Source organism: Schistocerca americana, chromosome 7, assembly GCF_021461395.2.
Source record: "Schistocerca americana isolate TAMUIC-IGC-003095 chromosome 7, iqSchAmer2.1, whole genome shotgun sequence".
In the NCBI taxonomy this organism is placed as follows: Eukaryota; Metazoa; Arthropoda; class Insecta; order Orthoptera; family Acrididae; genus Schistocerca; species Schistocerca americana.
The window spans coordinates 480,283,214-480,305,536 of record NC_060125.1 but is presented as its reverse complement, the minus strand read 5'-3'; the positions used below and the strand labels follow the sequence as shown (position 1 = coordinate 480,305,536).

General features: G+C 42.7%; 2 non-coding genes across 2 annotated transcripts; one reads left to right on the top strand and one right to left on the bottom strand.

The window, feature by feature from the left end:
• Window positions 1-8,477: 8,477 nt before the first annotated feature.
• Window positions 8,478-8,552, bottom strand: Trnas-cga. The gene has a single exon. It is a non-coding gene; the product is annotated as a tRNA-Ser (tRNA).
• Window positions 8,553-8,991: 439 nt separating this feature from the next.
• Trnas-cga lies at window positions 8,992-9,066 on the top strand. Its single transcript has one exon. It is a non-coding gene; the product is annotated as a tRNA-Ser (tRNA).
• The last annotated feature ends 13,257 nt before the right edge of the window (window positions 9,067-22,323 follow it).

The window sequence follows — 22,323 nt, the reverse complement described above, 5'->3', positions numbered from 1 at the left end:
CACTTATCTCGGCAATATGTTAAGGAATATGCCTTAACTGCATTCAAAGGTGTCTCCACTTACGAGGAGGGCAACTTGGTTCATAAAGAATGTGCTATGAAAAAAAGGTAACAGTGAGAAGGAAATGTAGTCTGCAGTGGAATATTTTGTAAGGTCTTTTTGTGTTTATGAAGCGAAAATATATTTATCTTCATTATTTCGATTTCTTGACGATATCTGATAGAATGAAGCCAGTCTATTTATCTATTATGTCCAGTATAGACAGTGAAGGTTTGACGATAAACCAACATGCAACATTTATTTTGACCACTGTATCCTCACGATGCGCCTACATCGCACAAGAGTGACACTCATGGGATGATCAAATGGACACTAACGGACAGAATTACAATTTATTACAGTCACTGAAACACTTCAGTAGGTATACTGAAAGAGGCATTAACGGTGGTATTGTTCATTGTTCATGTAGCCATACTATTGCAAACTAGAGGATCAAGGTTATTTTTGATAATAACAGTGACAGGTCCTACATTATGTATGTTGTTGTTAATAGCCTTTAGAACTGGGCAGTGTGGAATTTTGTATGGATTTTTCCAGAAAGTGTAGAGATGTTTGATGTGAAAAGAATACTAGATGACTGTGACACAGAATACATTTTAGATGCTGCCATCGGCAGTATGGTGATTCGAAATGGACCCCCAGGGTGGGAAAGTGAAGGATGAGGAAGGTAACTGAACATGTCATTGTCATTCGTCTTAATAGACAGGCAACGGCAAACCTAAATCAGGTTTCCTGGATGGTGCTGTTTTATTCACTGCGTCTACATCTACATCAACATGACTAGCCTCCAGTTCACCCTTCAGTGTTTGGCAGAGGGCTCATAGAGCACTTTCAGAATTTTTCTCAACTGTTCCATTCCAAAAATGGCATGGGCAAAAATGAAGACGCAAATACATCCTTGACAGTTCTTATTACGGTGATCATTTCTCCCTACGTATACGGAGGCCGAAAATTCGCTTTCGCATTCTGAGGAGAAAGCTGGTGACTGAAATTTCGGGAAAAGATGTCGAAGCGCCGAAGAAAGTGTTTTAATAATTCCTTTCCCAAATCACGTTTCATAGCTGTGATATCCCCACCACTATCTTACAATAATAAAAGACAAACTGCCCTCTTGGAAATTTTGACGTCCACCGTGGTGAGTATATCACAAACCGCCTCCTCCCAGAACCACTCCAGAAGGAATGGACAAGCTTAGTTTAGACAGTCTTTGGATCGCCTCATCCACAAAAATCTCTGTGTAACGGTCTGGAAATCACAAATGTATTCCGTTCAGCAATTAATCGATCTCTGGTACTGTTGAGGGCAACGGCCTCACCGCAGTGGGTACACCGGTTCCCGTCAGATCACCGAAGTTAAGAGCTGTCGGGTGTGACGGCACTTGGATGGGTGACCATAAAGGCCGCCATGCGCTGTTGCCATTTTTCGGGGTGCACTCAGCCTCGTGATGCCAACTGAGGAGCTACTCGACCGAATAGTAGCGGCTCCGGCCAAAGAAAACCGTTATAACGACCGGGAGTGCGGTGTGCCGACCACACGCCCCTCCTATCAGCATCCTCAGCTGAGGATGACACGGCGGTCGGATGGTCCCGATGGGCCACTTGTGAACTGAAGACGGAGTGCTTTGATACTCTTGACATATATTATTTGATCAAAAGTATCCGTAGACCCCCACGTTATGCAGAATTGACCAAAAGATTTTACGGTAGTGGACCAGCCAATGCAAAAGAAGGTAAAGAATGATGTATTGTCACCGCGCGGAGTGGCCGAGTGGTTTGAGGCGCCATGCCACGGACTGCGAGGGCCCTCGCACCCGAGGTTCTAGTCCTCCCTCTGGCATGGGTGTATATGTTGCTCTTAGCATAAGTTAATTTAAGTAGTATGTAAGACTAGGGACCGATGACCTCAGGACTTTGGTCCCATAGGACTTTACACACATTTGATGTATTGTCATTATAAAGGCAGTAACAGCAGAATGGGTCGGTCAGGAGTGCCTAGTGACTTTGAACGCGGTGATGGCCTTGTAGGTTACGTAAGTAAAAAGTCCAACGAGGATGTTTCAGCTGCTCTAGAGCTGCCCTATTTTTGGTGATGTGGTTCTATAGCGGAAAGGAGAAGGAATAAACCAAGACATGCCAGACCTCATGTACTGACGGACATGGACAGTAGATCTCGCAGTAGGATGGTTGCAAGAGATCGCATGATATCAGCGAAAGGAATCACTCGTGAGTTCAAAAGTGCAACCAAAAGTCCAACACGGATGATGCGCGTAGGGAGTTGGAAACAATCGGGTACAGTGGTCAAGTAGCTTCTCGTGAACCACGCGTTTATGTAGCAAGTGCCGCGGGATGCCTAGGGTGGTCTCCAGAGCGGCAAGACTGGACAGTGGATGACTGGAAAGGCGTGACTTTGCTGTGCTGTTTAGTATTCCGATGGAAGTATATGGCCTGGAGAACGTAACCTGCCATTATGTATAGTGCCAATAGTAAAGTACAGAAGAGGTGTTGTCGCTTCATGAGGATGTTTTTCGTGGTTATGGTGTGGTCCCCTGTTTGCGCTTAAGAATATGCTAAATGCGGAAGTATATGAATGCATTTTACTGCGAACAGCAAGAGAACAGTTCGGTGACGATTATTACATCAGCGTGACAAAGCACACTGTCATAAAGTAGTATCTGTGAGGCAATGGTTTGTGGACGATAACGTTCCTGCAATGTATTGACCTGCCCAGAGTCTTGACGTGAACCCAACGGGACATCTTTGGGTTGAGTTAGAACGTCGACGCACCCAAATATCAAACATCGCTACCGTCTCTGGGTTTGCCTCTTGAGGAAGAATGGGATGTCATTCCTCCAAAGACATCCCTCACTGAAAGTGTCTTCAACTGAGGTGAAGGGCGAACTCACTCCATATTATTACCCACAAATACACCACTGGTCAAAAATTTTCTATTGCCCACGATAAAGAGTACGTACTTTATTTTAATGTACAAGCACATCGTACAAAGTACATAGCTCAACAAAACAAATGTTTTCTCTTTCTAATATTAACTTCAGTATAATATGTTTTAACTATTAGCCTCTTCAAAGTATCCACCCTTTGCCCTCAGAATAGCTGCACAAACTGTTGACATTCTGGAGGTAAGATTTTGTGAAGTGTTTGCTGATAATGCAGTCCAAAACGTCTCTAAATCACTGCATAGATCTTCAGCATTAGATTACCTCATTTTTTTGACCTCCTTGTCAAGTTCATCTCATAAGAGTTCAACGGGATTTAAGTCAGATGACTGACTTGGCCTAATCATGTCTTTCTGTTCCTCATATTTCTCTTGTCTATTGTCGTAACCTGTGTACAATGTAGCACATGTCATGAAGTATTGTCCTGCAGCATAACAAACCCATGGCCAGTAAGTTACTTGCCTGATGGAATTGCAATGTTGATCAGTATCCCGTGATAGCCTTCCTTCCTTAATGTTCCATTAATTCTCACTGGAGCCCCTACTTCATCACCTGAAAAACATCCTCACACCATGATCGACTCTCCAGTACCCTTCATCGTTCGCGTCACACACTGACTTCTCATATGTTCTCCGCGAGGTTGACTAACAAGCTTTCGACGGTGGTTTCCAGATACTTGAAACTGGGGCGCGGCTTTGAATAATACCTTGGACCATTGCATCACGCATCAGTTTCTATGTTGGTATGCCCTTTGTTTTTTTGTTTTTTAAGCCTTCATTTCCATGATACAGATTTCTCCGCAGCTCTGCACTCATTATACCTTGTTCACGAAGATGGCGTTGCACTGTTGAGACAGAGATTCGAGCTGCTCGCATATTATTTACTGCCTCGCGAATTTCGGGTGCAGTACGGGTCAACTGTCGTTTACTCGGTATGAATTGATCTTCCCTGTATGATATTACTCGGAGTCTTCCAGACCCCGAAACACTTGCATTGGCACCAGTTTGCTTGAAAGGCTACAGTGTATACACCACTACAGATTGGGCTACGCAATCCACTGTTGTTATTGTGATTCGGCCGATTCCCCGGCGTCTTACATGTATATGTTCTTCACGAGTATGCTGCCGGATATTATTGGCTTCGCTACACGACATTTCGGAGATCCATCTGGCCGCCATCTTCAGGTGCGATCGCTGAGCACACAGTCACGCCGGAACTGAATGAAGATCAGGTCAACTTTTGGATGTTAAAACGACTGAGCTGTGTCTCCATGTGTTGAGATCGACGTATTTTTTATTTAATGACGTATTTTTTCAACAAACTGACGTTGTGGCTGTGGGGAGTCCTCTTTCCCCTACTGTCGCCTATCTTCTTATGGAAGATTTTGAAGATATCGCACTCAGAACTTCTTCTCTTCAACCTGCATGTTTTTCGAGACTCATGGATGGGTTTTTAATTGTGAGCTCTTAATCGATTTTTAGATCATTGTCTTGATCCACGCACCAAATTTTCGGTAGAAATTGAAAGAGATGGCAAATTACTTTTTAGGATGTTCTAGTACACAAGAAAAGAAAATGGTACTTCGGGACATGGCGTATACCATAAACCTACACATATGGACCACTATCTTCATTCTAGCTCAACGGATTTACCAATTATCAAATCAATCGTGTTTTTCAGTTCGGACCATCATCTCAACCAGCGCCGGACATTGGTAAATTAGTTGCTTTTCTACCCTTTGCTGAAAAAATTTCTTCAAAAATTTCTAGAATTCTCAGGAAATATGGTATTACAAGTGGTCTTTTGCCATTGGCAAAGACTAGATCCCTATCTGGATCTGTTAAAGATAATTTGGGATTGAGAAAGCCTGGAGTTTATAATATTCCCTGTAACTGTGGAAAATCCTGTATTAGACGCACTATTCGCACTGTTCATGACCGATGTGTGAAGCATAAGCGTCATATACGTTTGCTCCAGCCTGGAAAATCTTCCGTTGCAGAATATTGTCTCAATGAAGGGCATAACATGGTTAAAGAGACGCAAATTATTGCTCCGGCTTCTCCTTACTGGTACTGTATGCTCAAGAAATCCATCGAAATACGTTATCTGATGCCATTATTAATAGAGATAAAGGTTTTTCTTTAAGCTAGATATGGAACCCAATTTTATCTGATATTAAACAATAACGGTCTGATTTTTGAACGGCTACATCTTAATTTGCGATTCATCACTTTCGCCAGTTTCACCACTTTCGCCAGTTTCTACCGCCGGCGGCGCTGCAATTATTCGCTTCGCACTGGGCGCACTGGGCAGCTCTTCCGCTTCTCGCGCATGCGCAGAGGCTTGTTCGCGGGGTATAAAGGAGCCGCCGTTTTTGCTGATCATTCAGTTACAGCGTGACTGGGTAGTCAACGATCGCACCTGAAAATGGGAGACAGACAGATCGCTCAAGTAGCGGGTAGTGAAGACGATCATAACTAGCAGCATACTTTTGGAGAGCATAAATACTGTCGTAACCGTACTGTTAGAATAGCCTTCCTTGTACAGAGCTACAACTACAGCAGGTTTAAAATTCCTGCTTCCGTCCTGTTAGGTCATAATATGGTATCAATCTGATCATGTATACTAACACTCCTCTAGATACACACATTGTACTGTAAACTAGCGCGAACTGATTAATACACAGGTGTATTCGAATGTAATTGTCTTAGGTAAAGGTACGTCAGACGTCTCGTGGATACTCACCATCGCCCGTCTCTGCAAACAACCAGTCAAGTACGCAACAGAATCGCTTAGCCTACATATCTTTAGTTTATTATCAAGACGGAATATGAGAAAATATTTAGACCGAAATACCTTTTAACCAAAAATCCATAGTTTTGACACGTGATCGAAAACTTTTGACAAGTAGTGTAAGTGCCTGGATATTTTTGATTAGGCAGTGTGTGATTAATTATCAAAAAGAGGTTCAATAATAGTTTTATACCAAAAAGATTAACCAGAGGTGAAGTAGCCACAAACGTCATATTCTAACTATACTTCGTTGCACAAACTGTGTCTTCTGTTACTGACCTTAGGTTTCTCTGTCTCTTTCTTAATTAACGAAGGGTTCCTAAAGAACAACGTAGTAGGTTGGGAGTTGGCTTCGGCGTCAGCCTAAGTTAGTTGTCAGCAAGCGCTGCGCCCGGTGAATGCATTCGGCTCGCCGCTCACGTCTCAGTTATAAGGCGAGCCCGCGGAACAGGCCAACTTTCTTCCCGCGGCATCAGCAGTCCTCGCTCAGAGGTCCTGTTTCTGCGGCATCGGCTGCCCGCCGCTATCCCCTGCACTTGCTCTGGATTTGAACAAAGTTACGGAGATTTACTGCGCACGATAGAACATCCCATCCTTGTTTCCTCGCGTCTTTTTCTCGTCGTCTTGCGGTGCCGTGCGGGTTTACGCGGGCGTCCGTTTCGGTTGTCGATATCGGGGAAATGCTTCGTCCTACAGCAACCAGTACCTGAAATCAACTCACTAAGTGCATATCAAGTAATGGCTATAACAGCAAATGTATATTCGCACCAGAAAACGGAAAAATTGCACAGGTTCAACAATACGCAGGAAAGGAAACAGAAACAATGCGGCGAATTACAGGTCCACATCACTGACGTAGATTTGTAGTATGAATTTAACAACGTTCTTCACAACTGGCGTATAATAAAATTTGGAGCCTGTGGAGTGTCAACTCAATTGAACGACTGGATTGATGATTTTCAGTCTGTGATGTTACAGTTCGTAATGGAAATGTAAATGTGTGGCTAGGTCTATGGGACCAAACTGCTGAGGTCATCGGTCTCTAGGCTTACACACTACTTAATCTAACTTAAACTAACTTATGTTAAAGACAACACACACACCCATGCCCGAGGGAGGACTCGAACCTCCGATGGTGGCAGCAGCGTGAACCGTGGCACGGCACCCTAGACCGCATGGCTACCCCGCGCGGCTACAGTTCTTAATAATTGATCAGATGTCATAGAGCGAAAGTGAAGTGACATCTGGAATTCCCCATCTTACAATAAATGAGCTTGGTGTGAATGATTTCCGTTACAGTACGTGGTCGTTTCATACGATAAAAAATGTCTAATCCGAATTATCATGAATTCCGAGTTAGTGAAGTTCGAATTTGTGTGGGTTTCTCATAGTATAGTGCACGTAGTTGTACATAGCAGTTGATTTGGTAATTTAGTTTCTTGGTACTTTTTGTCCCTTTTTTTTCTAAACAAACGACCTGCTGATGAGTTTTTAGGAAGCTGAAATCGGTAATGATATCTTTTGTTTGACCCAATGCTGAAAACATACAACATAAGACACTTGTTTAAGAGACGATCACCGTATCATCCTCAAGCAAAAGGCCCTGTCTATTTTTCTGCAGTATTAAGACAGACGAACATAGTTAGGAGTCCATAATTCTAGAAATAGGTAAATCAATTCATCCACCACGAATCTCGTAGTCAATCGTGAGGTTACACGCAAATAATTAAGTCCATGAAAGTGTTTCTTTTATCGCTGCGTGCAGGACAATTATAGTAGATCGTTCAAAATGTGATGAACGCCTGTGATCAGCGTCTTATCTTATATAGGGTGAGCAGAAACAATCTGAAAATACTTTAGGTATTTGCAGGGTAGGCTGTGCTGAAAAATAACTACCGAGAAAAAAAAATTCGATTCGTTGCTCCGTTTCCGAGTTAATTAGCATTAAAATTAGCCAATCAGACCATTGCGCACGTAAATTCAAGCGGCCTGCCTGAGACGGTGTCGCCAAACGTTTGTTTCGTTGGTTTCCTAAAACCGAACAATAGAGTGATACGAAAATTGGGAAAAATTAGACAAGAGATGGTAGTAAGAATCGAGCCCGAGCTAAAGGCTGTGCGGTTTCGCGCGCTCTCATCCACGCTATGTCAGCAACTGACACTAATTATATCTGGAGGGGCCGCTTGAATCTGCGCGCAACGACCTGATTGGCTAACTTGAATGCTAATGAACTCGGAAAAGGCGCAACGTATCATTTTCTTAACAATTACTTTTCAGCACAGCTTACGCTGCTACATCCTCACAAGCTTTTCAGATTGTTTCTGACCACCGTGCACAAGGCACTGTTCGTTCTTCATACTCTGTTACTGAACGTGTTTAAAATACGCGTGGTTACTCATCTGAACACCCATCAAAGGAAGCTACCACTACGGCCAGGTCTATGTAATCGATAACCACCTCTTTATATAGACATCTCGAATATGTATACACAGACTCATACACTCATGCCATAAAAAGACACACAACCACGGAATATTGACTTACAGTGCTAATTACTAACTGATTAGGTGATGGAGTATACGCTACATTACTGATCAGTGTTTGTATTTCCGTCAAAGTGGAATCACGAAACATTAAAGACCTCTGAAACTTCCTGGCAGATTAAAACTGTGTGCCCGACCGAGACTCGAACTCGGGACCTTTGCCTTTCGCGGGCAAGTGCTCTACCAACTGAGCTACCGGAGCACGACTCACGCCCGGTACTCACAGCTTTACTTCTGCCAGTACCTCGTCTCCTACCTTCCAAACTTTACAGAAGCTCTCCTGCGAAGGTAGGAGACGAGGTACTGGCAGAAGTAAAGCTGTGAGTACCGGGCGTGAGTCGTGCTTCGGTAGCTCAGTTGGTAGAGCACTTGCCCGCGAAAGGCAAAGGTCCCGAGTTCGAGTCTCGGTCGGGCACACAGTTTTAATCTGCCAGGAAGTTTCATATCAGCGCACACTCCGCTGCAGAGTGAAAATCTCATTCTGGAAACATCCCCCAGGCTGTGGCTAAGCCATGTCTCCGCAATATCCTTTCTTTCAGGAATGCTAGTTCTGCAAGTTTCCCAGGAGAGCTTCTGTAAAGTTTGGAAGGTAGGAGACGAGGTACTGGCAGAAGTAAAGCTGTGAGTACCGGGCGTGAGTCGTGCTCCGGTAGCTCAGTTGGTAGAGCACTTGCCCGCGAAAGGCAAAGGTCCCGAGTTCGAGTCTCGGTCGGGCACACAGTTTTAATCTGCCAGGAAGTTTCATATCAGCGCACACTCCGCTGCAGAGTGAAAACCTCATTCTATTAAAGACCTCTGTCTGAAAGGTACTGTGTGCCGGTATCAACTAAGTGTCATCGAATATTAATGATGAACTACGTTAATTTAACTGGTTATACATGGAAATTTAATCTCTATTAACTTCTCATTGCTCAAGAATCTTTTATTGTGTAATTAATTAACTGAACTACAATGATTTAGTCATGCTTTCACCGTGCTTCGAAATCGTAGATATATGCTTGTTACTGTTTTGGCTACTATTAAAGATGTTTTTGTGAGAAGTTGTACTTCAAGCTGAAGACAATCGCTGCTAGCAGAATATCACTGGACTTGCCCGTCGTTGATGAGCTGAGATAGGTCTCAAGTGGCGGTGGCTCCTCTTCGATTCTAATAAGTGGTCTGAAAATATTTGCTCCAAAAATCTACTTCCGGAAACCACCCGGTAAACAAATAATGTTAGCCACTCCAGGAAAAGTCGTGATGGGATTTAGGTAACAGTAAAAAGAACAACTGCTTACGGCAACACTGAACACTCAAGTTATCATACAGTATATATTTCGGACGCAGTATGCACATTTACTCAAACTCCACCTTTTGTAAATCTCGTACCATGACGTCAAAAATCAAATGGTTCTAAGCACTATGGGACTTAACATCTGAGGTCATCAGTCCTCTAAACTACTTAAACCTAATAACCTAAGGACATCACACACATCCATACCCGAGGCAGAATTCGAACCTGTGACCGCAGAAGTAGTGCGGTTCTGGACTGCAGCTACTATGACGTCACAAGTATTTAAAAAGTGCTAAATATTGCTTAAGGGAGCCATGGTATATTCACTTTTTTCACAGAAACACCGTTCGTTCACTTGCCATAGCCAGTCTGCACTACACCGTCCAAATACACCTTCCACTTCACTGATAATCAAAGTTCTACCCATGACTGCACTCACCATCACAGCCTTCTCTCCCTTCTCTCACTTCTTCCAACCGCACGTCTTCAATGAGAGTCCAAATTCTTCGAACTCAACGTAGGCAGCTGTCACTAAACGACTCTACGATTCATGACTTTTTCTGTTCCTTTCTTCTCTCTCCAGCAAATGTAATACTGCTTTTCCTTCCGCCATCCAATAGGCTCCCTTTCGTGATCCGCTCCGTCTATAATGACCTTGTTGCCAACGAGCGACTAAGGTTTAATTTAACTTCCTTATTTACTATCAGCGTGGCAGTCTGTCGTTTCTCACAAGCGATGGCGCGAACCTACTCGAAACATTTCGCCACCTGTTATAACCGACCTCATAATACTCATGATCGATTCAGTATTCGCATTTAAAGTTGAAACTGCGATATTGCGAGCTGGAAAGCGTCGGGACAGTGTAATGGTCTGGAAATGTTCCGCCGGACACATGCAGTATTGTCGTATTTTCGAAATTACGCCGGCAAAATTTGCGTTGTGAAGTATGACTTTAGGGTGATAATTTGGTCAATTATGCAGATACTTCCCGAGACTTTCGTGCGGCCTCGAAGTTGTAGGAGGGAGAGGGGAACGGGAGGCGCGGGGAAACTAGGAACGCGAAGAAACTCCGTAACTTAATTTTCAAGTACGAGAGAGGGAGCTGAAGTATGCCACGGCTGTTTCTTATTCCCGCCATATGTGCAGCAAGAAAGTTCCAGACCATTCATTTCCGGTAGCCATGGCAATGCCTCGCCTACTTTTGGCTGCTTATTCCTTTTTTTTTTTCCAGTGAAGCACCTTCTTAAGCAAGTAGCTGCACCAGGTCAGCAGTATTTATCCTTTAGAATAATTTCCAACTCCACTCACAGGCAACACTGGTAAAATCATCAGGGAACATCATCAGCAAAATAACGGAAAATAATATCGTTTCGTAATTGCATGTTTCTCGCACAGAAATTACCGTAAATGCATTCATTTTTACCTTTGAACTTTTCCTGCAAAATCGTACTGCCCAGTGTATTAAACTTTAAATCTGCTATTTTCTGAGACTGATGTTAGTGTAGTGTATATGTAGTCCGCGTCATAGAGAACGAACCTTCTGAATGTTAAATATATTCACACGTTAGACGACAAACATGAAACACATCTCAGGCCTTTCCGTCGATACGAAAGAAATACATTTCACACTCTGACATCAACGTATATTCAAACGAAACTATATGGTTCCAGAGAACTTTTCAAGTCTCAGACGGCTGTGACGTCTCTACGCAAACTGAAGCGACAAATGAAAATTTGTGCCAAGCCTAGGGTTCGAATCCCAGCCTTGGTACAAATTTTCATCCGTCCCTTCAGTCTGAACATATACATTAGTATTTATAACGCTGTAAGAATTACTGGTTTCCTAAATAGAAGCAGAGTACTGAAAATTAAATTCATGGCAGTGTTCATTAGAATACGTCATTATTTCTCGGGTAATGTGGAATATCACTATTGGATACATGATAGAGCAAAGTTTTCTCTTGTCCTCTATTTGCACATGACTGAAGTCAATGCGTCATCACAATTTCCTTACAAAACGATTGGGTTACTAATGGAGTTTATGCCATAAATGAAGAGGACGAAGCATTTCCAGAAGGCTTTTGACACCGTTCCTCACAAACGAATTATAATCAAATAGCTTGCAAGCGCATTTCACATCAGTTGTACGGCTGGATTCGTGATATCCTGTAAGAAAGGTGATAGTTCGTAGTAACAGACGGGAAGGTATTGAGTAACGCAGAATTTGATTTATGGCATTCTCCAAGAAGTGCTATAGGCCATCTGCTCTCCCTGATCTACATAAACGATTAAGGAGACAATTAGAGCAGCACTCTTAGATTGGCTGGAGATGATACTGTCATTTACTGCCCTGTAAAGTCATCGGACGATCACGACCAATTGTAAAATGCTTTAGACATCTATCTATCTGGCGCAAAAAGTGATGAAAGGTGTGAAGTCATTCACATGAGTAGTAAAATTATTCCTTTACAACTTCGTTACATTATAAATCACACAAATGTAAAGGCTGTGAATTCAACTAAATACTTAGAGAGTACAATTATGGATAACGCAACTTCGATCACATAGGTAATATCGTGGTGAAGGCGAACTAAAGACTGCAAGTTATTGGTAGAACACTTAGAAGAAGCAAGTAGCAACAGGTCTACTAAGGAGACTGATTACACCACACTTGTCCGTCCTTTTCAGAACTACTGGAGCGCAATAGGGGATCTGCATAAAATAGCATTGACGGAATATATCGAAAATGTTCAAAGAAGGGCATCTTATTTTCTATCATCGCGAAGCAGGATGGAGAGTGTTACGGATATGACTCAAAATTTGGGGTGGAAGTCTCTAAAATAAAGGCGTTGTTCGTTGCGGCAGAATCTTCTCAAGACATTTCAGTCATCAGCTTTCTCCTCCTAAGGCGAAAATGTTTTGTTGGCACCCACTTACACAGGGACAAATGATCATAATAAAGTAAGAGAAACCTGAGCCCGCACAGAAAGATTGAAGTGTTTGGTTTTCCCACACGCTGTTCAAGAATGAAACGATAGAGAAACAGCTCGAAGGTGGTTCGATGAAATCTCTTCCAGGCACTTAACTGTGAATCGCGGATTAATCATGTGGATGTATATGTACATGAATGGAAATGGACGATTGCAACAAGTGAATGAAGAATACAGAAGCAATGAAGTGCTCGAAAATTTTGATTAAGTATCTAATTAATAATTAGAATAAATTGATAGCCTACTTTCGTAGCATTTCAAAGATATGAAAGCCAACTAATCATTCCAGTAGGCTTCCGACATGCTGGAGAATTTGTTTGTGCGTTACTGTACGGCTATCGTCTGATTTTCAGGTATTTACATAAGATGGGAACAGTTCGCTCCAAAAGCTTTTGGTCTTTCTTGGGTACGCCAGAACACACCGAACCTACTGTTTCATGGAGATATTTACAGGCTGTAAAAGTAGCTTGAGGCTCCTTAACAATTACGCTTTCGTGGCCACACTTTCCTTTTTCCCTTTTCTTAGACAGCAGTCACCTCGACCTCCCGTGTTGTTCCGAAATGTTTGGAGTATCTAGAAGGGATTTTAGGCGTTAAATCGATCTGAATAATTTCCTTTTCAGCGCGCTCGTACTTCACTGGAAATTGCTCCAGAGATTGCGCGCCAGCGTTGGGCCACCACGTCCACATCTTCGTGAGGTAGTGTGATCAACGGTTAACAGCGCCCTTTCATCCATATGTCTGTCAGCGCCAGCTTGAGGCAAAGATAATCTATTCGTCTTTGCGGCTAGAAGATCCGTTTTGCGACATTCGATACAATTACTTAGCGTTGGAAGTATCTCCAAAAAAATAAAGACGAACGTTAGATGCAAGAGATACTCTGAGAAGAGGAGATTATTAAAGGAGAGTAAGTCTCGGAGAGTGACATGAAACCAGTCTGAATGAGAAAATGCCGTTGGAAGAAAATTGTGGGATGAGTTGGGCTACGTGCAACTGTTCAACAACGTCCATTGGGCTACTGCCATCCAATAAACTTACAACGTACGTCTTCCATAACAGGTATTTAGGGTAATATTTGGGTAATAACTACGAAAACGCGAGTGATTCTGAATTTCACTCAGTAATTCACACAAATTTCACTTGTATAGTGACTTATTGACATACATAAATGACATTATACCACGTTTAAAATTTTTCCGACGATCGTATCGTCTAGATAAACATCGTTTTCATCACATCTACGAATTAAAACTATATTCTTAATATGTTGGATCTCACTGCTATTACTAGTTTACGAGATGGATTCATGGATGCAAGGGCTAAGTGATTGTCGTTATCATCATTTACGTCAACAGGTTGGTCAGAAACAGCTGATGGTAGTCCTTATTGGCAACTGCGAAAACATTTCATGTATTTGATAATGGCTGTAGTCGCCGCAGTGCCTGCTCCTTCGGACATGCACTGACAAACACAAGACCATTAAGAGGAACGAAGGACCATCTGAGCGGAATTGCTTGCGCCTTACGAGGCTAGTTGTCACAGTTTTTTCTGGAACACCGTCGCAGACGATGAAACGTGGGTGCATCACTTCCAACTGGAAACAATATGGCGGCACATCACCTCTCCTCCGAAGAAAAAGTTTAAAATCGCACCCTTAGACAACAAACCCATGGCGACGGTCTTCTGTGACTCTGAAGGGATTATTCTGTTTCATGTCCCCCTTCATGATGCACCGATTAATATGAATTTTGCTGTGCTACCCGCAGAAAATTTAAGAAACAACTTCAGCTTGTCCCTCGCCACAAAGATGCAAACGAACTTCTCCATGACAACGCAGTCTGAGCAGCCGAGAGGAGCACATAAAACTTTATTGGACTGTTCAGTCTCATCCACCCTACAGCGCGGGTCTCGCATCTTCTGACATCCATCTGTTTGGCCCAAAGAAGAATTTCTTCCTCGAGAAGCAGTACGGGGTTCATACGGAGCTTATTGAGGCACAAAGGCGTTGACTGCGACGTCGACCAGCAGACTGGTACCATGCGGGCAAGCAGGCCCGCCAAGTAAGAGGGGTGTAAGAATTTCGCACTAACCCGAGATTATGTTGAAAATAGGGCTTTTGTAGCCAAAATAGTGGGGAATAATATGGTGTATATGAATACTAAATAAAACCAACATTCTTTCTGAAAAAAAAAAATGTATACGTTAGTTATTGAACGATGCTCCACTTTATCAGTGGGCTGCGGCATTTTGTTTTGTCTCTCCTATAGATCTACTACATTAAGGTGGTATGGGGATTTCAACATGTACGCTGTTTTCAGTGCCAGGAAACGTCGATATAAGCCAATAACTTTGGCGTAACTGAAGATACACGATTTTATACGAACTATACCGACTGTACGGTCAGGTTACAGACTGTGCGCCGTAGTCGGCAGTAGTCACTAAGATGCCTTTAGATCTAGATAGTTTATAATCAGCGTGAACTAGTTAATTTTATAGTATTTCTTAAACAAACGCGACGTAATGGCATACCGTGTAAAAATTATTTGCACAAAAAGAACTTCTTCCCGCTTCATTGCGTAAAACAGTCAGTAGTATTGCACTTCCAGAATCCGACGGTGCTGCTCAAGCGAACATAAAAATGAGAGCATTTTCACGTAACCGGTAGGAGGAATTCCTGCGCTGCGGCTCCCTAAGTTATTTCGAGAACGGAGTGGCTTAATTATTGCAAAACTTGGGACAGGAAAACATGGCAATTTATAATGTACGCCCCAGCATCTACGGACGCACCGGTTAAACTGAGACATTTGTGGAGCTTTAGTACTAGCGGGGTGTTCTTGCAAAGCTCATCTAACACGTATTTGTAATCACACTACAGAAGGCTGCGAGTATAGTGAGATGACGACGAGGGGTATGAAACCCCCCCGAAGCTTTGCAAACGGAAAAGAAAAGCTATTAGCTGACCACCCACGGCCTGATTTCGCCTCGTAGGCTTGTATTCGCGCAAAAAACAATGGGCGTGTACAGGAGCGCATATGGCCGCGCTTCAGGGCCCATATGCGCGGAAATGAGCGGAAATGGGCGGAGCGTGCGCGACGGCGACATCTGTCCTGGTCTGCTCGCCTCGGCGTCCTGTCGTGCCGCCCCCTATGATTCAGGGGCATGAATCAGCGCAGGTGGCGGCGGCGAAGGCGGCGGCGGCGTAGGTCGGTGATTCACGCCGCGCCGCCTGCGAGCTTCCAGGTATCCCGACCCGGCCGCCCCTAAACCCGTGGCGCCGCCGCCCCATGTTACAGCCGCAGGCCTGATTCACGCGACGGCCTCCTCGCGTGACGGCCACCTCTACGTATTCATTATCTGATCAAAAGTATCCGGATATCCATTAGTGGACATTAATACGGGATGAGTCGACCCTTCGCTTTCATTGCGACTTGAACTCTTCTCGGGACACTTTCATTGAGGTCTCTGAACGTCTGTGGAGAAATGGCAGCCTTTTCTTCCTCAAGAGCCGAGACCAGGAAAGGTAGTGATGTTGGACGTTGGCTTCAGGTCGAAACACCAGGCCATTTCAGGAATGTAGTTGTCCACAAACTATCGACTCACTCACGCTGCCTTATGTCGCAGTACATTTTCAAGGTGATTCGGTCTGTTCCTACACTGCACGCAGTACACAGTGCTGGCCAAATATATTCATAACCTTGTACTTTTAGTTTACTCTGAAGCACTAAATGGGGATCACACACTAACCAGTAATATCATCAACATCCGGTAAGACCACCTCTTGTTTACTTCCCTGTTGGTACCTCGCATGATGACAAGTAACATTCTTGAGGCATTCGACAGACCTAAGCCCTTCCATCGGATTGCCACAAGCTATGGTTCACTGCTATCACCCGCTTCCAGTCGCCTGCTGTCTGTGCAACACCTCAATCGTCGCTTAGCATTCGCTACGGATCCGGATTATCGAGGAAACAATCGGTATTCGGTTGTATTACTTTTTTCAACGCTAGTTTAACCTGACAGTTAAAACTCCTCAAAATAATCGATTTCTAAAATAATCGACTTTGTTTTTTATTCCTATTGAAACTAAGCCTTTAATTATTTCCACCATTTAATCACTGATCTACAGAATTTTCGTTGACATAGACAACTCAAACTTTGCCTATTTATTTATTACCCACAATAAAAAAATGCTCAAATGCGTGTGAAATCTCATGGGACTTAACTGCTAAGGTCATCAGTCCCTAAGCTTACACGCTACTTAACCTAAATCATCCTAAGGACAAACACACACACCCATGCCCGAGGAAGGACTCGAACCTCCGCCGGAACCAGCCGCACAGTCCATGATTGCAGCGCCCTAGACCGTCGGCTAATCCCGCGCTGTTACCCACAATACACAATCCCAACGCTGCCTAACTGTTATACAGGAATAACATGACTTCCAATAATTAACACTAAAGAATGGCCCGGTATTGCAAGAAATCCTAACAATAACCCATACATTTTATAAGCCACTTACCTCACAGAAATTCTTCGTAACACGAACAGCAACTACACCAAGCAACAACTACAGCCAGCTAAATGGAGAGATTCTAACTACTATAGACTCAAACTACTAGGAAGGATATGGTTAGCAAAAGAAAGATTTGTTTAAGAGCAAACAATGTATTTACAAAAATTTACGTTATTCATGTGACATCCAATTCCAAAACATATATTTGGCAATAATTCCACTGCCCAAACATTATCAACAACATCCACCATCCTAAATTTCCTTGCGTCTCACTTCACAGTGCATGGCGTACCAACACAGTGTATCCAATAAGAATATCATGTCCATACACTTTCCTATCCACTCTCTAACTGCTAGTCCGTCCAACCACAGTCTCTCTTGCCGAGGGCGCAGAGCGCTGTCAGCGATATTAACACAGTCTATAGCGCTGCCAACATACAAACAAGCTACTTACACTATTATTTCCAGCAGCAAACATAGAACTCGAACAAGGACTGAAATATTTTAACAGACCCAGTTTTAAGACAGACAGTATGAGAAGATTAAATTAAATAGGCAAATAAAAGAAAACTTCGTCTATCCATCCTTTGCTACTTTTCTCTAAAAGTGGTTAGTGATAAGTAGTGGAATACTACGAAAAATCACCTATATTGTCCCATCGATTCTGATTTTTTGAAACTGCTCGAAAAGGATCATACCATTTTTTGGACTTTACGAATAGTCAATGGTAAAGCGTGAAAACTAAGGTTGAAGAGCTCTAGTTTTCGTGTTAATTTGTCCATTTTGAGCAGCTACAGCACATAAAGGCATATTATCTAGACATAGGCAGCAAATCACCTGTTTCCTGTATTCATAGTGAACTATGGATGAATTTTTAAGTTTCCTCCTAATGTGATGCCACATGTTTGTTGAGGCTACTCCCGTTTTTCATATTTTAAAGCACATTAAGCATTTTGCTTCATGATACCGCACTTCGTAAAACATTTTCCAGTCTAAGGATGGTATCAATTTGTAATACAGCTGATGTACGACGGCGACAGCGAGAACCTACCATACAGGCCAGACGCGACAAGTTTTTCACATTGCATGTACAAGTGTACCATTTAATAGACCACGACACATGGTAACAGCTACAATATTGTCTCATCAACGTTGTATCAATTCGTATGCCATGTGTCTGTTGCTTGTTTCTATTTGCATTATCATTGAAACAGCACTGACAGCTTTACCCATTTTCTACTACAACGCAATATTTCAAAGCAATGGAGATTTTACCATTAAAATTACTCGGTTTTTAAGAAAGATTTAATTTTAAATAAAAAAAATAGTACTGCTGCTAAGGCTAATTGAAATTTCGGCTTTTCTTACACGGTTAATAGTACAAAATGAAACATTTCTGTTATAACAGAGGCCAAATAAATACTGAAAAATATCGGTTACCGAGAACTAAAATACTGGCATCGGTTTTAACCGGTGTGTTTTCCCCATCCCCAGCATTCACTAAAGACATCCGTGGCTTTTGAGAAGCTGATCGATCATTGTACCCCATTCATTTTAACTACCTACGCACATTATGCTAGTAGGACTCCTGGCAGGACTTTTTGCAACTCCCGTGTGATTTTTTACAATCATCCTTCGCAATGTTCGAAAGTCCACATCCATCAGGACATGAAGTCTTCAAGGTCTTTTTTCGCTACCGTGTTTTTTTCCCTCTTTTTTTTCGTTTCCACTTTACAATCGCATCACCAACAGTCGACATGGGCAGCTTTAGAAGGGCTGAAATGTCCGTAATGCATCTGTTGCCCAAGTGACAACCATTAACTAGCCCACGTTCCAGTCACTGAGCTGTGCCTTCCGATCTATTCTGTTATTACTGTATCACTATCGAAAAAGCACTCCCCGCCTTCACTTATAATGGTAAGTCCGCCTCTCGCGACCTCTTGTGGTCCGTTCCACACACACACACACACACACACACACACACAGTGGTTTCCGTACAGTTTTGATAAGATAGCGTACTTACGTCCTGCTGCCGCCCGCTTTCTCCACCAAATTCTCTGCTGAAGCTCCTCACAAATGGTTGTGTATAATCCCTAACGCTTTAGAATGATCAAAAGTTCCAGCAGGCCGCTTAATAAGTTTATTTCTTTACGATCAGGATTTTGGCAGTTTTGCCAGTATCAAGGAGTAGCTCAGGTTGCAGTGAAGGAGAGGCAGAGGCGTTTGATCTACAACCAGGTCAGAATATCGATAAGACCAGCATAGGCCTGAAATAGACAGGGCGCAAAGCTAGTGGCTAATGCAGGACCCGACTGCACTGGACTATTACATTCTGGCGTCATGCAGTCTTAACTTCCGCTGAATGTGCTAATGAGTTATCACTCCGCTAGTTGAAGCTGTTGGTAACGCGCTCGACTAGCCCAGTGTAACAAAACCACGAAGTGCATCTGGACTTCATATTGGATCTTGTTTGGACGGCTTCCACACTGCTGCTGATGTACTTTGCTATGTTTACGGAATGTTTAATTTCTAATTTCTCCTATGAAATTTCCCGCCCCCATATGCAGCCAGTTTAGAAAGCCAAACGTAATCATTACGTTGTCCAGCTAATCCACGTGTGTCTAGTCGTTCTGGACTCGAATCTGACTCACATTTTTATGAGACACTGGTTCAACACACGTGACGGAATGAGTCTGTATCTTGCGGGACTGAAGTGTCCAAATGGAGCTGCAAGAATCGAATATCTAAAATCATAGATATTGTATGTAAGCTATAATTCATGAGTTGAGGAACAGACGGACATCTCGCAATTACGAGCTAAACATTCTATTGTAATCTATATAATACCTCACTTTTAATCCAATGCACTATATTAATTGTAGGTAATAAGAAGCACATGGAACAATAAAAGCGCTCAGTGACAGTAAAGGATACATAAAAGAGCGTGGTTAAGCTGGAATTGAAATGTAGTTCGTCCACAGTAAGGAGCGCACAGTAATTGGGATGGATATTACTTTCAACTTTATGTTATTCTTTGAACGTGTTTTTCATATTTCCAATGATAACTGCGAGTTGTTCGATGTGTCTGCCTTCCAAGTTGAATTAATAAAATTTTCTCAGAAAATGAACCGAGTTGTATTATGTTGATAGTTCCACTGATGTAGCAGTGTACCTAATTTTCTAAACACAGGATAAACAAAGCACGTCACCAAAATAGCTGATACAGTAGTAAGTAGGCTGTTTAGGTTTTTTATTGGTAACGCCACGTAGCGCTCTGTATGAAAATCACTGGCTGTGCTGTGTGCAAGTCTGTGGCTGGTTTGCATTGTTGTTTGCTATTGTAGTGTTGGGCAGCTGGATGTTAACAGCGCGAAGCGTTGTGCAGTTGAAGGTGAGCCGCCAGCAGTGGTGGATGTTGGAAGAGAGATGGCGGAGGTTTGAGAGTGGATGATATGGACGTGTGTCCATCAGAGACAGTGAATTTGTAAGACTGGATGTCATGAACTGATATATATATATATTATGACTTTAGAACACTATTGAGGTAAATACATTGTTTGTTCTTTATCAAAATCTTTCATTTGCTAACTATGCCTATCAGTAGTTAGTGACTTCAGTAGATAGAAACTTTCATTTAGCTGGCAGTATTGGCGCTCGCTGTATTGCAGTAGTTGGAGTAACGAAGATTTTTGTGAGGTAGGTCATTCATGAAAGGTATAGGTTATTGTTAGTCAAGGCTATTCTTTTGTAGGGATTTTTGAAAGTCAGATTGCGTTGCGCTAAAAATACTGTGTGTCAGTTTAGTGTTGATCAGAATAGGTAAAGAGCGAAATGTCTGAGTACGTTCAGTTCTGCTCATCTGTTTGAAAAGCAAATAATGTAAGAGGTTTATCAGCACAGTCATTTATAAATTTTTCTAAGGGGACGTTTCACAGTTTCTAACTGTCAACTAAGTTTCACATTCTATAATGTAATATGTTCGAAATTCTCCATAAAATTTTGGCATAATATAGGACTAACACAGCTATCTATCTAGGTCATTAGCCTGTTGCCCGCGAACAGCTCTTGGCATTGGTATCGTTTGACATCACTATCTCAGTTACGATTCTTACCAGAAATTAGTTGAATGAAGCTAAAGCAAATCCTCTAAACATACATGAAATAATCGTTGCTACGCAGATAAGTGTAAAATGGAATAATTTTTAGTTTCAGGTAACATATTAGTGAAAGTCTGTTGGGTTATCCTGTCAATCCCAGTAATGTTGCGAAAGGTCTTGAGGAAGACATTAAGGCTATAAACCCGTGTCCGGAACATAATCCAACAACGCTACAGAGCGTCGAAGTTATAGCCGCCATCGCCTGAGATTAATCCACCCCTTCAGCAGCCAACGTGACACTGAACGCTGGCAGACCACATGCGACACACAAAACTTCTGACAGTGTTGGTTGTTCTTCAGTGATAGCGATAGGGTGCCACAATCGCCAATGAAGAAGATGGAGCTAGCTACAGCATGACACGCCTAGTGTTGTGTACATAGTTCCGCGTAGTCAGCGCGTACACAACTATCCCAATAGAGCGCGCCCCGCTAAGCACAACAGCGCAGGCGCAGTGCTCGTCCGTCTCCGCACTACGAGGTGGCGCTGTCTTAGAGACGGACCAAATTCTGCTTCCGCCAATCCACGTATTAATATGTAACGCAGCCAATGAGATTGCTGCTAACGTAGAACCTTTTCTCCTCTGGATCACACTCGCGCAGTGATACCTGAACGCGCGAGGTATTATAACGAGTGTACAGACCTCCGATTAGTCAGTCTGCATTAGTCTGCATGAGTCTGTAGTCAAGTTTCAATCTGCGCCTAGTAAGATTACCATATTTCCTGTACATAGCCTGGCAGGGTCGCCATATGAAACTTCCCCTTTGAACAATTTATACATGACTGTCCTTAAACTGACACACAATATTTTGTTAGCGCAACGCAATCTGACTTTCAAAATTCCCTACAAAAGAATGGCCCTGACTAACAGTAAACTATACCTTTCACAAATCACTTACCTCACAAAAATCTTCGCTGCTCAAGCTACTGCAATACAGCGAGCGCCACTACTGCCAGCTAAATAAAAGATTCAAACTATGGAAGGCACTAACTACTGATAGGGATAGTTAGCAAATGAAAGATATTAATAGAGAACAAACAAT